Below are 7,746 nucleotides of genomic sequence, written 5' to 3'. Positions count from 1 at the left end.
TAACTTCTGGGAGAAATTGTACCACAGTTACAATGTGGTTTAATGTAAATATTTTCATTTATGAAAAAATAGTAAGCAATCTAAAACTGTGAGTAGGGTTGGGAAAGAATTTTAATAAAGTTTTAAGTGTGAAGCGTTTAGCTATGTTCATTTCTTGAGCCACAGTATTTCATTTCCCAGAATTTATTATACCAGAACTATTCATGAATTTAAATCAGGCTTAAACACTGATCTTTGACAAAGGTTCTAGCTTTTTCTCTCCCAACCAGGCATGGCATTATTTTCCAAAGCACACTGTTGGTATAAGACATGTATAGAGCAACATTTAGTAATTTGATTTCTAATTTAGTAATTATTTCTAAAGATGTTTTTTTTCTGAGTACCAGTAAATCACATTCTCTGAGTCTTGTCTCTGAGTCTTGTAACAAAGAAAGGTAATTTGCTGAATAAGCTACTGGTCAGATATCAGGTGCTGGGGAATTTTGTACAGGGAATGTGTCTGCATAGCTTATTTTTTTATAAAATTACACTTCTTTTCCTCTACAAACTCCACATGTAAAGAAGACACACATCCAAATTGTAGCAGGAAATAAAATAGTGTCTATTTCCACTTAGACTACAATGATGCTTTAAATATCTCCTTTACAGCTTTCTTTTACAGATCACTTTGCTGTGACTGAGATACAGGACTTCTTGTAACAGCTACTTACTAAAGGTACAGTTCTTACCCCAGATAACTAATGGAAAGATCCCTCAGGATTTATACAAACTTCTTAGAATGTCAAGATCAACAAAGCCCACTACCTGATATTTAAGTGTTCCAGCCTGCTTAGACATGTTATGTTTTTACTGAAGCACCTTGCACATGAAGCCCTGCTGTTCTGTGCTGGCTGGGGTGTCACACATTTGCATTCCTCACAGCTGCCTTTTGCAAAGTGTGGTGAGACTGAGCATGCAATGCTGAATCCTTTTATAGACCTTGTCATATGTACAGCTAGCTAAACTGAGAAGGGAAAGGAAGCTAATTTACATTTTCCAAATGAGAGATTGAAAACTTCTGGAGAACAGTTTCGTTTTCTAGGAGTGACTGTCATCGTAGACAACATCTTCCTATATGGGTGCATGATCTGTTCCCTTAACCTTTCTCATTTGCTAACAGAAATGTGCAGGTGCAGGTGATCTGGAAGGTGCTTGGATGTTAGAGGGACGAGCGTGGCATAAGAACCTGTACAGCATAGAGTATTACTAAGGTCACACAGAAAGCACACGGCAGAGCAGCGGCTTTGATGCATGTAGTCTGAGTCATAGAGTATTACTAAGGTCACACAGAAAGCATACGGCTTTGGTGCATGTAGTCTGAGATCCAGTCCAGGGCATTAACTGTCTTTCAGAATTATTCATCACTTGGCAGATATCTGAAAAATTTTGCAATTCTTCCATTTTGCAGTGCAGAGGTGCTGTTTACTTTTTTTAGCAGGTGGTGTATATACCTGTACTGTGGTAGCATCCAATGCATGTTTAGCGAGGAGCTGCTTTGTTATAATTTATCCTTAGTAAGAAAGGAAGGCTTTGTTATAATTTATCCTTAGTAAGAAAGGATCTGTTGTCTGGGGAAGGTGTTACTGTGCACCCATTTTCCCCTACTTATAAGAATACAGGTAACAGTCTGGCTGTTTTGTTTTGTGTGCAGATACTGGTATGTCCAGAACAACTCAAAGAGGAGGAGTGTAAAGATGATTCAGAGGCAGCTTTGTACAGCAATGGCTCTCTTTGGCTTGAGGGAGGACCATTCTCTTCCCCTACTCAAGTCCCACTTTTCTGTTTTTGCCCCCTGCCATAATCTGTGAAAGAGAGTTTGCTTTCAGTGGGCATGTGTTCAATGTCAGGCCAGATGACTTGGAACCAACAGCCTTTGTCAGACTGAATGCAATCAGACAGGACCACTTCAGAGTTATATTGAACCTGTTTATAGGTAGCTCCTGATGAGCTGCGTTTGAAAGGAGTTACAAGTGACACATAATTCATCTAAATTTAACTTCACCCTTCACAAAAGAACAATTCTGAAAAGGAAAATATGGTAAGAAGTTGAATTAGATTCCCCACTGTTGAAAGCTTATGAACAGCAGCTTAATGCGGTGATGCTGGTAATGAGGATGGAGTGCAGTGTTAGCAAGGCCTTGACATTATGGGGAGGAACAGATGATTCTGTGGGACCTCAGTGTTGTGAACAAATGATCTGTAGTTAAAAGAAACTATAGAGCAAACATTAAACTTTAATGGAATAATCTCAGGGGAAGGTTATTTTCATGCAGCTGAACATTTTTCTTATTAGCATAACACATGGTCACTTTTGCAACAAGCATAATAATGTTGTTCATCATCCACTTGTTCTGTGTAAAGGTTAAGTCTCCTTGGCTGTACAGTCAAATAAGCTAGTTTGCCATCCACTTTGGAATGCAGCTCTCCCTTTGAGGAGGGCATGTTTGAGTTCTAGCCTCTACTTCAATGCCAGAGGAAAGTACACTTGGTTTTGAATATTTGAAAGAAAGGGTAGTGCTCATGCTTTGCATTAGCCACCTTTGGAGATCAGATTTCCAATGCAGTGTCTGTATGTGCTCATCTTAATGTGTCCCTTGTGAGATCAATGGGATTGTTGCTCTATGTGGAAAGTGTGAAAAGTGATTTGGTCCCACAATTTCAAAGCTGGATATGTGGAGTGAGGCATCTGATTTCTTAGCAAGGAATTCTTACGTTCTGAAGAGATCAGGTGGCAGGCACTGGCTTATTCAAGATACCTGAAAGCTGAGGCTGTATTTTGAATATTTTTTTTGAGCCCCAGTGATTACCAAAGTTGGACAGGGCTGATTGGTTATAACTTCAGCAGTAATATTGAGATACCGAGCTCTGCTAATGTACCGTGGATTGCACTCAGAGTCAGATTGTTGAGAGTTGGTCATTACTCGATTCTCCCATTAGGTCAGGAGGATGGTGACCTTTGGGAGCCATTTTTCTTTCTGTGCTGCTTCAGCTGTGCTGCCTTCTTCTTTTGTGAGAAAGAAGAGGAATAGCTTTAGAGGCTTACTGTGGTCTGCTGTGTGGATGCTCCCAACTGTGGAATTTTTTATACTTTACACCACCTTTAGTTATTCATATATCTGTTGTGATGAGCTGAGTCTTTTTCTAGGTTAAAATCAGAGGTCTCTAGTAGTAAAGATTAGCCACTAGATAGTGCTAACACTTAAATATGTTCTAAAGCAGGTGATTACTAGGACTTGGTCCCTTGCTCAGTTTACTTATGCTCTATTATTACACTTGAGGAATTTCAATATTGTTTTGCATGTAATTCAAAATTCCACTGGATGGTGACAGGAGGCACTAGTTAAATTGGTTAAAAAAGAAAAAAACACCACCACCACCAATGATAATACTAATAATACTAATAATAATAATAATGTCCCTAAAACTAGGAGGTGAATAATAATGCTTAGGTTTTTTATTTACAACTGGAAACAATGACAAGCTTCACTTGAACTATGAAGCTAAGTCCATTTTTTGTTACAAATACATACAAGAAGAATGCAAAACAGTTACCAGCAATAAAGATGTCATAAAAAGTTGCCTACTCTGTCAAGTATGTAGTAAACAAGTGAACATTTCAGCTAGTCTTGACTTTTTAGGTCTATGTTTTTCTGCCAGTTTGTAGATGACTGGAATATTTTCCTGATGGAAACAGTTGAAGCTTTGCAGGTTTTTTTTTCCAAAATGAGGTGGGCAAAGCATTTATGCAATCCTGTCCTGTTTGTTGTGTTCTGAGACTGAGAAGGACTGCAGGATTTCACAGGATTTTTTCTAGTTTCTAACTTACATGTTGGTCCTCCAGATTGCTGGAGGATTTTACTGTCAGGTCTCCTGAGAGTAAAAATAACTTCAATGCCTGTTACCTGTGTAGCCTGTGGAAGCACACACCATGAGTGGCTCACAGTTTCTTTTCCTTTCATATAATCAGAGACTTGTAGCATGGGAAACAACCTCTGGAGGGTTGTACTAGGTAGTGTACTAATAGATCAGCTCAAACAAAAGGTGAAGGTTGCTGTCTAAGTACCTGTTTGATTATTGTAGTTATCTGTCTGTGAATATGTAAAAAATGCATCTGTGAAGGAGAAAGTGTTTGAAATTAGGCTTGTGGTTCAAGATGCCAGATGCAAAAGAATTGGCCTTCCATGGAAGCTTTAGATACAAGTACACATGCACTTCTGCACAGTAACATTTTGTACTCATGGTAACATTTTTTTTTCAGAAAAAACATGGCTAGAAAAAGTGTCTCATCATCCAGGCTTGTTTGTAATGACCCCAGACTGGCAGCAGACCTGCAGTAGGGATTCTCTAAGGAGGACTACACTGGAACAAATAAACTGCTCTACTAATAGCAGGAAAAGGGACTTCTAATTTTTTTGCTTTTAAAAGGCAGGTTTTTTTAGGAGATTTCAGAATTCTATATCTAACTTTAAGTGATTGATAAAGGACTAAGCACACAGTGATCTTAACATATTATGCAGGGGTAAAATACTGTGTCTTTTATGACAGCCTGTTGTCACTAAGACAAAATGCACTGGATATTTGCAAGTGAAATACTGAAATCAAATGAGTTTGTGTAAGAAGTAATGAGCCTTTCTTGGTCAAATTCACTCCTAGTTATAATCCCAGCAGGACAGTAACAGGCTAGACTCAGCAGGTGTATTTAGCTAATGGAAATTATTAGTCTACACTTCCAGGAAGGAGAAGAATTTACTTTGGATACTTTAATGGAAGTAGAATATAAAGCTAGGAATACTTCAGAGGTAAAATTATATAGTCCTTTTGCTTATTCAAGTATTGCTAACAAAAATTAAGTCTAGATTAAATGTAACATAGTTTTTTTCCTAGGAATTATCTAGCAGCATCTAAACATATTCTATCCAGTAAAACATGACTTTTGCTTTGTCTGAAATCCCTGTTATCACAGATGTGTTTTGTTGGGTTTTTTTTGTTTCTGATTGCACGTATGATCCAGTTTTGAAGTCAACTAGAAAACTTTGTTTAATTTCAAAGAGCTTCTGAAACAAATATATTTAAGTCATCCTATCTGTCTGATTTATGGTTGTCTCTGTCCTGTACTACCACAGTAACAAAACCAGGTATGTGCCACTTTTGTTAAGAAATGATACATGAAATTCCTTTTCTCTGGGCATTATGAATGCAGCCCCCATTACTCCAGGGGGTGTTTGTCTGCACTCTATGAGCCACAGCAGTATATGGTTTCTTCTATCTGAGACACAGGTAAAATGTTCTCAGCTCAGGTCTGCTGACTAAAGAAGGAAACAGAAGAGATAGCAGGTAAATGAACACTTGAGATCATAGTGCAAAAGCCTTTTGTTTGTTAAACATTTCCTGTTGCTAAGATTAAGAAAGAATCCCAGTACAGAGGGATGGGTGAAAGGAGCAGAGAGAGAGAATTTTGTTCTCAAGTAAGAAAAGCAGCATTTCAAAGAGCAAGGGATAAAATTTATGAAAGAAAAGGGAAAGCCAAGGGAATGACTTGCTGAGGTGAAAATGGATGAAAAGGTGATGACATTTTCAGAACATATCATTTGAAGTAGACACAGAATTTAGGAGGGAGTGTGTGGATTCAGAGTCCAGAGACAGTACTAATCAATGGATGCCCACCTTCCCTTCAGGAAAGAAACAGACAAAACCCCTAAAATCTGCAGATAATTCCTTAATCAGTCAGAGCTTTGCCAAACAGGAATTGCTCTTTTGTAAAATGATTTATGATTAGCATTGTTGCTGTTCTGCTGTCAAACTAGGCATATGCTTTAAATTAATTTTCAATCTTTTGCATTAATATGCTCTACCTGTAGCAGTCTGGGCTAAGTACATCACAGTAAACTATAAAGATTCCACTGGGTGAATTAAGGTTAGAATAGTCATATTCAATAATGGATCTAGATGGGCTGACTTCAGTTCACTTATCTTTAGCTGTCTGTTTTACATAAACTTCAAGGTATCATCTAGCAAATGGGGAGAGAGAGAGAGAACTATCTTGTATTTGTTTCTTTTGTCTAAAATGCAATAATCTGGACAGCTGGGTTCATCTGCCCTCTAGAAATGTGCAATTCTCTTCATAGACTATCCGGGGGTTTGGGGTGACCAGCTTAGCCTGAAAGAATAAGGTCAAATGATGCAAATAGGCACCAAGAGATACGATTACTCGTGTTACAAAGAGGAATCTCTAATTGTATTTCTACAATAAAATTTCTACGATTGTAATCAAGTATTTCTAATTGCTTTTGTTGTTGTAGTTTCACTGATTTATTTTTTCAAAACTCTTGAGTGATATGCTGGTACGGCTTTTTTGTTGCCAGTGCTTAAAGCAGTGGTTTGAATTTATTTAAATTCAGTCAGTTTGTTTGTTATTGAGTTGGTTGTTTTTCCTGCACAAGCTCAGGGTAGATGTATTTATCCATCCAGAATGGGGTGGAAAATATCTTTGAAATCCATAGGGTCTGTACTTAATTCTGTTTAACTTCTTGAAAAGAGGTTAACAGTATGAATGTATATTACTCTGCTAGATTATGTCAAAGCATATTTCTTTCACTCATACATTTGCTATGATCTAATCAACAGCTTCCCCTGCAGTGATGTTTCTTACAGTAATACATGGGAATGTGTACTTGTGAGTCACAGGTTCTTCAGTAGCTGTGTGTTTCTGACTAATAAATCTAAGGTGGATAAATCAGGTAAGTGTTTTGTTTGAGCAGTGGGGTCAGACACACAGCTCTGCACCCTGTTCTAGTTATGGCACAGATTAGCTAATTGGGACTCAGGAAGACTATTGTTAGTCTTGCACTCCTACAAGGTTAGGGAGTGAGCTTCCCTGAAGCTCTCATCTACACTGCTGATGCAAGCTAGTACTCAGTGCCATTATCCTAGTTAGGGAGAGCAGTTGGCTGAAGAGCCAGTTCCCTGATGCAGTTTTATTTATTTTTATGGGATGTTCAATTCTCTGTATACTGCCAGTCTGGAACAGCAGCAAACAACATCCTTCTTCTTGTTCCCACGCTCACTCTGCTCCTGGCACTTTGCTTTGAGATGTTCCCCTTTCACTGCTGAGGGTGACACTATGTCCAGTGCTGTCTTCAGAATCTCATGCAGCCTTTAAGAAGTTATACTCAAATTTCCAAACACAGCAGGCACTTTGTGTGCCTTTGCCTAAAGTAGGTGTGTTTTCCCACATTTAGGGTTATTTCTGCTCCGCCATTATGTGAAGATACATTATCCCTTCCCATGGATAACTCTGCCAAAATGCAAGCAGCAGTGGCATCCCTCCTTCCAAGCACCTTCCTTGCTTTTAATCACCCAACAGATAGTTGCAAACAGAATTGGATAAAGAACATAAATATTAGCAGTTTGCTACAGTATGTTTGGGATTTATTTTTTTTTATTACAAAATCTGCTATTTCTTTTTGAAAACTAAATTTTGGAAAAAAGCAAAACCAATCTTCTCTGCTTGTCTGTCTAGACTGGATTTTGATTAAATTAATGCAAACTTCACAAAATTGTCAGAAGAATCTACTTATGGTACTAGTGTGAAATAATTCAGGCTTAGTTGTCCTGGTCATGTCTGCTCCTGTGTACATATCTAGGCCTTCGTACGTGCTTCTCAAGTGAGTCTTGGGTCTCTCCTGGTTCTAGTAAATACAGTTTTTA

This window comes from Chaetura pelagica, unplaced genomic scaffold, assembly GCF_000747805.2.
Source record: "Chaetura pelagica isolate M959 unplaced genomic scaffold, ChaPel_1.0 scaffold356, whole genome shotgun sequence".
Lineage (NCBI taxonomy): Eukaryota > Metazoa > Chordata > Aves > Apodiformes > Apodidae > Chaetura > Chaetura pelagica.
The sequence above is the reverse complement of the archived record's forward strand: the minus strand, read 5'-3'. Positions refer to the sequence as shown.